This window comes from Colius striatus, chromosome 4 (genome assembly GCF_028858725.1).
Source record: "Colius striatus isolate bColStr4 chromosome 4, bColStr4.1.hap1, whole genome shotgun sequence".
In the NCBI taxonomy this organism is placed as follows: domain Eukaryota; kingdom Metazoa; phylum Chordata; class Aves; order Coliiformes; family Coliidae; genus Colius; species Colius striatus.
The window spans coordinates 83,341,560-83,349,699 of record NC_084762.1 but is presented as its reverse complement, the minus strand read 5'-3'; the positions used below and the strand labels follow the sequence as shown (position 1 = coordinate 83,349,699).

General features: G+C 39.6%; 1 long non-coding RNA gene across 1 annotated transcript in view; it reads right to left on the bottom strand.

Moving 5' to 3' along the window:
- Positions 1-584: 584 nt before the first annotated feature.
- LOC133625284 (uncharacterized) overlaps positions 585-8,140 on the bottom strand; it is a 31,306-nt gene continuing 23,750 nt past the window's right edge. Inside the window, exons 2-3 of the long non-coding RNA XR_009818593.1 lie at positions 1,073-1,307; positions 585-714 (exon numbers count right to left, since the gene is read on the bottom strand). This is a non-coding gene — a long non-coding RNA (uncharacterized LOC133625284). The remainder of the gene's footprint in view (positions 715-1,072; positions 1,308-8,140) is intronic.

Genomic DNA, 8,140 nt, shown 5'->3' with positions numbered 1-8,140 from the left:
ATCCACAGATCTCTCGGCAAACTGCCTCTGCAGCAGATCTGGTTGTACTGGCAGTATTGGACACAATCTAGAGCATTTTATCCCTCCAACTGACACTTTTATCATCTCCACTTTGTCAGTTTGTTGGAAAAAGAGAGAAGAGTGGACATCCCAGGGAAAGGGAGAGGCAAAACACAGCCCTGTGCTAATTTTTAATCCCAGCTGTATTGCATGCTATCTTATTCATGCAAAATGGAACCCGTTGGGGGCATTGTCCAGCGCTAGTTTGGAATTGTAAAGAAAATTTGAACCAACTTGGCTGTAATGACCAAAACTCAAAAACCGACTTCCAAAATAGATGCCACTCACTGCTCTGTCTCCTCCGGGGCACAACTTCAGAGTGGTCTTGATGAGCCCATCTGCTTATTCGTATTTGCAGCAGTGATGCCATAATGAGTGGCAAATAGCCTTGAAGTGGCAGTTTTCAAGCAATACAAAGGCAGCTACTTTATTTTCTCCCGAAGCATTCATCAAATGACATTGGACAAAGAACGTATTTGTAAAAACTGGTCTCCTCATGACAAACTGATGTGCAAGAGAAAAGATTAAATTAATTGAAAAATATTTATTATGAATAGGTCGTTTAGCTCTGGCTCAAGAAAACCACCTCTTTATCATCTGGACATGGTAAGATGCTCAGAGTTCAGCTGTACCTCTTGTTCTCTCAGCTGCAGCCTAGTGAGAGAGATACAAAGGAAGGAAGATTAACCTTAAAAAATACAAAAGAATGAAAGATTGGTGAAAATCCTTCAGTTCCATTTAGGTCAGGCTGGCATTCAGCAACAACTCTGTCCAATTAGACAACTGGAGTGGATTTGCTCTTTGTGCCCCTGTGTCTTCTGCACCCTTGTTGCAGAAACAAAAGTGAAGGATACCATTTTTATTCCAGTTCCAAAATACAGATATAACAGTATTCCATTTAGGAAAATGAGACTGGATTTCTCTTTCGTTAGTGTGTTACCTTTCTTTTGTTTGTTTTTTATTATCTTTTCCATACTGATCAGATCAAATTCAGAACCCCAGTTTTGCTTACCTAGATGTTGTTTTCATTATTGCAATCCTCTGGTCAGGACTTTCAAATCCAGTCGAAGATAACACAGAAAATGCAATTAAGATTGGCATGTATATGTTCTTTCTAAACTTGGACTCAATTTCTGAGACATTTCTTCTGTGAAGAAGGGACAAAAAGAGCAGGACTCTCTTCTGAACCTTGTGTATTTTGAAACTAGTTCTCTTCACAGAGCATCTCTCCGATATTTACAAAGGACCTGTCACCATGGGAACAAAATTAAGCATCAGAAAAGCAAGGCAAAAACCCCTTCCTTTCTACTCTTCAATATGCTTCTGAAGAAAAAGAAGGACCAAGTAGAGCACCGTCTCCAAACTTCAGTCTAGGCTTGAGTTCATTTCCAGTGAAAAATATCATTGACAACATCATCTTCCCTTCTCCTTTTCTTTGAGGAGCATATCACCACCAAAGAAATCAAAGAACTTATTTTAGAAGATATGACAATGTTCTGGCCTACCTAGTGTCACTCTGATAAAAAGCATGGTAAAATCATAGTCCCCATTAAGTCAAATTAATTCAGATAATTGAAATATTTGTCTTTTTTACAATGAAACTGTGGTTCAACACACTCTCCAACACTTGGCCATGAAGTAAGGATTTCATCACTGTCGGCCATCCAGTCAAAACTATTAGTCAGAGGACCAGGCTCATGATGGTCAAGATTTGGTGGCCTCTCTAAAGTCTCAGTAACAGACTGATGTTGGCTCCTGCTTTGTTGATATGGCTGTGCCCATCTGTCCTGGTCCAGCTCTGCATTCCACAGAGAGCAATGGCAAAGGCACCTCCCACCCAACTCTTACCCAAATGCCTGACACTGACAAGCCCACTCACTGAACAAAGTGTCCTCAGACTGTTCTGATGTTCTGAATAATTCAAACCTACTAAAAATATATGCCATTTTTGAGAATAATTACAGACTACTATTATCCCTTGAAACTGAGTAAGTATATTCAAAGTATAATAAAAAAGGACAAAGATATAGAAGTATGAGCCTCTTGGTTTTTACAGCTATGTTTTTGAGCTATATGATTCGACATGCATTGGGTTCTGCACTCAACAGCAACTTGTGGTATCATATATTGTGGTTTCTTCTCCAGTCTTGCTTCCATGCAGAAATGCCAGGAAGTCCTATCTTGAAAGATGTCTATCTAAAGACTAATACACAGTATCTGATATTATTAACACATGATCCATGTGCTTTATGGGCAAAACCTGTGCTGACCTAATCAGGAGTGTTTTGTGATTAAGGGCTGCCACACAGAATTTGACCAACAGCAGTACTGAAGAGATCCTGAGCAGACCAGTTGAAGCAGTAAATAAACACCGCATCCAGAACTGCAGTTGTGTTTAAATTCTCCCTCCTCCCCAGCCTATGTTGAGATGTATTTATTCCTTTTTAAAACAACTCTGCTGGCCAATCTTTTTCAGTTGCTTGGAAAGAAGAAAGTCCGTGCTTAAAATTGCTGCATTGCAACATTGCTCCTCCCAGCTGTTCAGCATCCCACGGCACTGCAGGAAACGCCGTGTCCACACGGACCTACCTTAGCAAGTGTTGCAGCCAAGCACAATGTGAGTCATCTCTGAGCTTCAGCTGGATGACTTGGGAGGAATTTGCAGGTGTGTGTTTGTTTGGATTAGGATGAGACTATTTCAAGTGGAGACAGAATGTTTCATTCCTGCTCCTCACTCCCATATGCACATTATATTTGTCATTCCTGTCAACAAACATTTGTAAACTAAAAATAATGTGTTAAATATACGTACTGTATTACAGTGCTTTGGAAGACATTGAGCCATCTCTGCTTACAACTTGAATTTTCTCTCTTGGCTGTTTCCCTCTGTTTTTTGGTAGACAGCACTCTCACTGTGCCAGTTGGAATGAAAGACTCATCCTTCTCCCTTCACCTCTTCTCAGTTCTACTCACCACTATTTTCACAGTTAACATTGAGAGAAGAACAACATCTTCTGAAAGTCCAAATATTTTGTAGACAGCCTTGGGAAACTTGGCTGGAATCATCTTTCAAGGCAAATTTGTGAGACCTCATTTTTTACCAATGGAAGTTACATGCAAGCAAAGAACAGCCTAACTGGGAGCCCATTGGGTTAAACAAACTTGGTCTTCATTTCCAGCACAGTTCTTGTGTTTGTTCTGTGTCAATTTTGCTGAACGGCTCAGACTCTCCTGGAATAATTGTCTCATTAGGTATACAGGATACAAGTTGTAAACTGCATTCTGTCATCTCAAGAATAAATTATACCCAAACAGCTACTGAACAGTGAGAGAGAATAGAGTCTGGCACATGCATTTTGCATGACTCTTAGAAGAAGCAGTATCTATATGTAATCATTACCATTCAGGTAGCAAGGTCAAGGTCAAATCTGATGCATTGTTTGATCCTTTCCAAAGGCCGTGCAAAAAGGATAGTGATCATTATCCATCATCATCTAAAATTGCATCCAAATATTTCTATGAAAATTGGATTTCATTATTCGCAAGGTTTCCCAGTGGTCTTTCACAGATGCGTGTGAGACAGGCAGAGAGAGAGGTGGAACAGGCGAAGAAGGAAAAAAGTCTATAGAAAACAAGGGAAAAGGAAGGATAGAAGAAAGAAGAGCGTTAATTGAGAATTAAAAATGGGATAAATATGTAAAAATTCAAGCCAAAAAAAGAAAAGAAAGTGAACAAGTACAGAATTAAAAGACTGTAAATGAAATAATATCAGATTGACATTATTATAGACAGCTGTCTTCTCTTCAGCAGAGGCGCCAAGAATCTTCACCTCAGAAATTGTCTGACCTCGATTTAATTGTACTTTAAGCATCCAACAAGGTGTCACAAGAGGAAGGAGAATACACAATTATTTTCATTTTTCTTAATTAAAGTAAAATGACATTCCATTTATATTCTGTTTTCTATTAACACTTAAAGAAGAAGATAGCTAAAATGATTGGACCTTTTTGTCCTTGATTGCATCTTCCCCTCTCAAAGAAGATAATTTGCCCTTAGGTGGTTTAAGTGTTTGATTAATTAGGGACCCCAGATGTAGAAACACACAAGAACCTCATTAGCAGAACAGAATGAGAATTAAGGAATTTAGTGATGATTTGCCTGAAATGGACAGAGTTAGCAAGTGTTTCACAGGCTGTAACAGGAGCTCTGCATCCTCAATAAAGTGGTGGCAACTTCATGGAGTGATACATCCTTTTGCTCTGAGGCACCGGTTCCACTTATCCAATTTCCTTAATGGTTCTGATAAGCCACTAGTACCTACTCCCCTGTTCCTGCTTGTCAAAAAAAATCACTGAGCTCTGATAGAGTTAGATCACTAAGGCAGCACATGAGAAGACACATGGGCATACCCAGCACTTCTCTCATGATGCCTACAACAACCGTACTCTGATCTCGTACTTGTCACCAGCTCAGTGCGCATCACACTGGCTCAATAGTAATGGCAACACGTGCCCATTAAAATAGACTAGAGGTATTGTCACTTGCTTATTCTTTCAAAGGAAAGTAATACTTTTTTGTTTCTTTTTGACTTTACTTGCTTTCTTAACCCTTTGTTGGTAGGACACGTCAATTTGGGATAGCACTGATAGGTTCTTGATTTTTGCTGTGTCACTGCTATCAGAGATAGTGCCCCAGTTCTTTTTTTCTTAGGCACATAAAATTAAGGTTTACTTTTTTAAGGCCTCCTGAAATCATGCTTAGATGCCCATATAGTTTCCTGATCCTGTAATTGGTCATACAGTGGTAAGACAAAAGGCTGGGATGAAGCCTCCCCCTACTTTGAAGGGTGTGCATATTGTAGTGCTATGGCCAGAGTGGTCTGGCTCCTACAAGGGCTAGCAACAAGAGTAATGTGCAGCTGTAGGGGTGTTCACGTGATGTTCTTCATCACAAGAGAGCCTGTGTCCCAAAAGCCAGGCTTCTGTTGAAACTCTTGTCCACAAAGCTACAATGGTTAATGATAAGAGGGATTTTCCCTGTGGTTAATATCCTTCCTCCTTTCTGGGAGGAGCGAGAGGACAAAGCTCAGGAAACCTTTTTTGAACAAACCAGCAACTGGAAAAACACTTCCAGGAGACCATTCCTTACAGCAGAAGGTGCATAACTCAGAAATAACGATTTACAATGCAGACTCTTCAGATAGGCAGAAAGAAAGAAAATGTTACAAATGAAGGGAATGAAACTCTACTACTGTGAGATTAATGGAAAACACTAAGGAGATGTTAACTCTGCTTGCCAGAGGTGGCAGGCAATTTATATATTTCTTTAGAGAAGTAATCAAAGATATTGAAAAAGTAAGCAAAGGGGACTGAAGATTAGCTTTGACATGTAATATTCATAGCCAGGGAAAACAGCTATTATTATTTATGTAGGAAAGATAGACAATGCAGGATTCTTGCAGACATTCAGCTATGTTATTTAATAATGAGAAGTAATTTCAATCTTGCTCCAATCACACACAAATTAATCTCAACTATTTCTAATAGCTGAAAAATAATGAACAGAATAATCTAACTCTTACACATACTCCTGCATCCTAATCTCCAAGGAATGAAGAGGGTCTGGTTTGTGACACAGTACTCACGCTGTATTTGGAGTTGTCCCTGGAGCACCTGGGGCCACCCTGGGCTGAGCACTCCAGCCTGCCAGTCTCCACTGCAGGGCTCAGAGGGAAGGAGATTGGTGCTGGAGAGGCAAAGTTCAATCAAGGAGTGTGGTGCACAGGGAAGTACCAGAAAGACATAGAATCATAGAATGGTAGGGGTTGGAAGGGACCTTTAGAGATCATCTAGTCCAATCCCCCTGCAAAAGCCAGTCAACCTAGATCAGATCGCACAGGAACATGTCCAGGTGGGTCCTGAAGACCTCCAAGGAGGGAGACTCCTATCTAGAATATAAACCCTTGGGTTGCTGTGTTTTCATGTCCATGCTAGTTTTTAAAATTTTCCTTAAAGAATTTGGAGTTGAAAATTGATTCTTGGCCAAAGACATTTGTGTTATACCTTTCTCTTTTTTTTCATTTCTGTAAAGCCAATATTCTGATTTGGAAAAAAAAGAATGCTTTACTGGTGAGCTCTAATTAAATGCAATAGTTGCTTTAGTTGAATGAAGAATCAATATTGACAGTTGCAGGGCTCTGGGAATGTTTCAGATCTCCACAACAGGAGTCATATTCAGGAATACCAACTTCCCTGGATGATGCAGTTTTAGGCTAGTGCTAATCTTGTGATCAGCAGCTCCAGCCTTTGTGCAATTCTCATGCTACCAGTGGTCAATATTGTCCTTCCCTTTTTCCTTGAGGGAGATATGCCAGGTACGTGGTCGAGAGGGCAGGAGGTGCAGGGTGAAGGTTGCAGCTGAGTGACTGGACACAATGCACAGTTCAGCACTCAGGCAGGCAAAGGGGAAAAACATGGGGGTTGGATGCATTGCTCTGAGAAAGTCCAGTACTACCTGAAATCACATTTCCCACTCTTATGTGGAAATACTCAATTACAAGTATGTTTAGGACAGCAGATGACATTCAAAATGTGGAGATAGCTTCATATGTGTCTTCTGTATGTCATGAATTGAAACCCATTGTCATTGCTCACAGGGAGGGGCAGATGATCATTTCTGTCTTTGTGGTTCTGATAAATACATTCCCTAGTACAGTTTAGGCCAATCATGAAAATTATTGAAAACCTGAAATGAACATTTGAGAAGGCACAGTTCATGGGTAAAGGTTGGTATCTATATAAAAAATACTACAACCAAAGTTGATCCTTTGGTTTGCTCAGAGCTACATGAAGATGAATGAAAATGACTGCTCCATCTGAAACCATATGTTACGAGAGAAAGTTATATACTCCAAAATAGGGGAAAAAAACCTGTATGAGAATGAATAATGAATAGTTTATAAAACTTCAAGGGGAAATTCTAATAGAAAATACATGGCATTTTATCATAAAAATCCTAGATGATGGCATTTTATGTCAAACAAAAACCAACATTTATGTTAAAGCCTGAGAAAACAAGGACTTAGTAAGCAATCAATGCCCAATTTCCTTTTGTCATATGTGCTACAAAATTAAAGACTATGTACAGTACCGTAAAACAGGCTGGTAGCAGCTGCAAGGCTGGGAAAGTTCTGTAAAATTAGTGAAATTTTGACCATTAAAAAATACAGGTGCAATGTTATGGTTAAACCACAAATTTGGGAAAATCACTATGGTCCTGTACTGTATAATGGACTTCTTATGCAAATGTAGCTTTTACCAGCAATGTGGATTATACTCTTTATAAAACAACAGGTGAAATAAGTAATAATGCAAATTGGATGTGATTATATATTTTTTTAATGTTCTAGCATCAATTGATGGGAAACTGCTAGCTGTAAAGGTCTGAGAAGGGGGGCACAGCAATTTATTTACTACATGGCCAGTGAATCAACAGGAAGTAGTGGTGATTTGGAGTCTGTTTCAGTGGGTGTTAAGCTCTTCCAGAAAAAAATGGCTATAAAAATAACTATGGCTAGGTTGAGTTCTTCGTGTCAAAATGCAATATGAGCAAATGCAAATCCCTATTTAAATAAGAGGATTAGGGATTCCAATTTTTGTGATGGAAAGAAAACTTAGATCATTTAATGCAATACAATTCCAGAGGTAGGAATTTCCTATCTCGGGCCATTGAATGAACTGGAATGTAAAATGGCAAGTCCAGTAGGAAGGACTTAATGAAATGCAGTACCTATCTTCAGAGAAGGAGGAAAACATGATTCTGAGAAAAGCTAGGCCTGGTTCTCTGCAAAAATTTTTAACAGATTTTGGAGGAATGCATAAGGGGGGTTATTTTTTTTTTTTTTAATAAAAATAAGTGATTAAGAGTGTGGCCAGCAGGACAAAGGAGGTTCTGCTCACCCTCTACTCTGCCCTGGTGAGGCCTCATCTGGAGTCCTGTGTCCAGTTTTGGGCCCTCAGCTCAAGAGGGACAGAGAACTTCTGGAGAGAGTCCAGCGCTGGGCCACCAAGATGATCAAGGG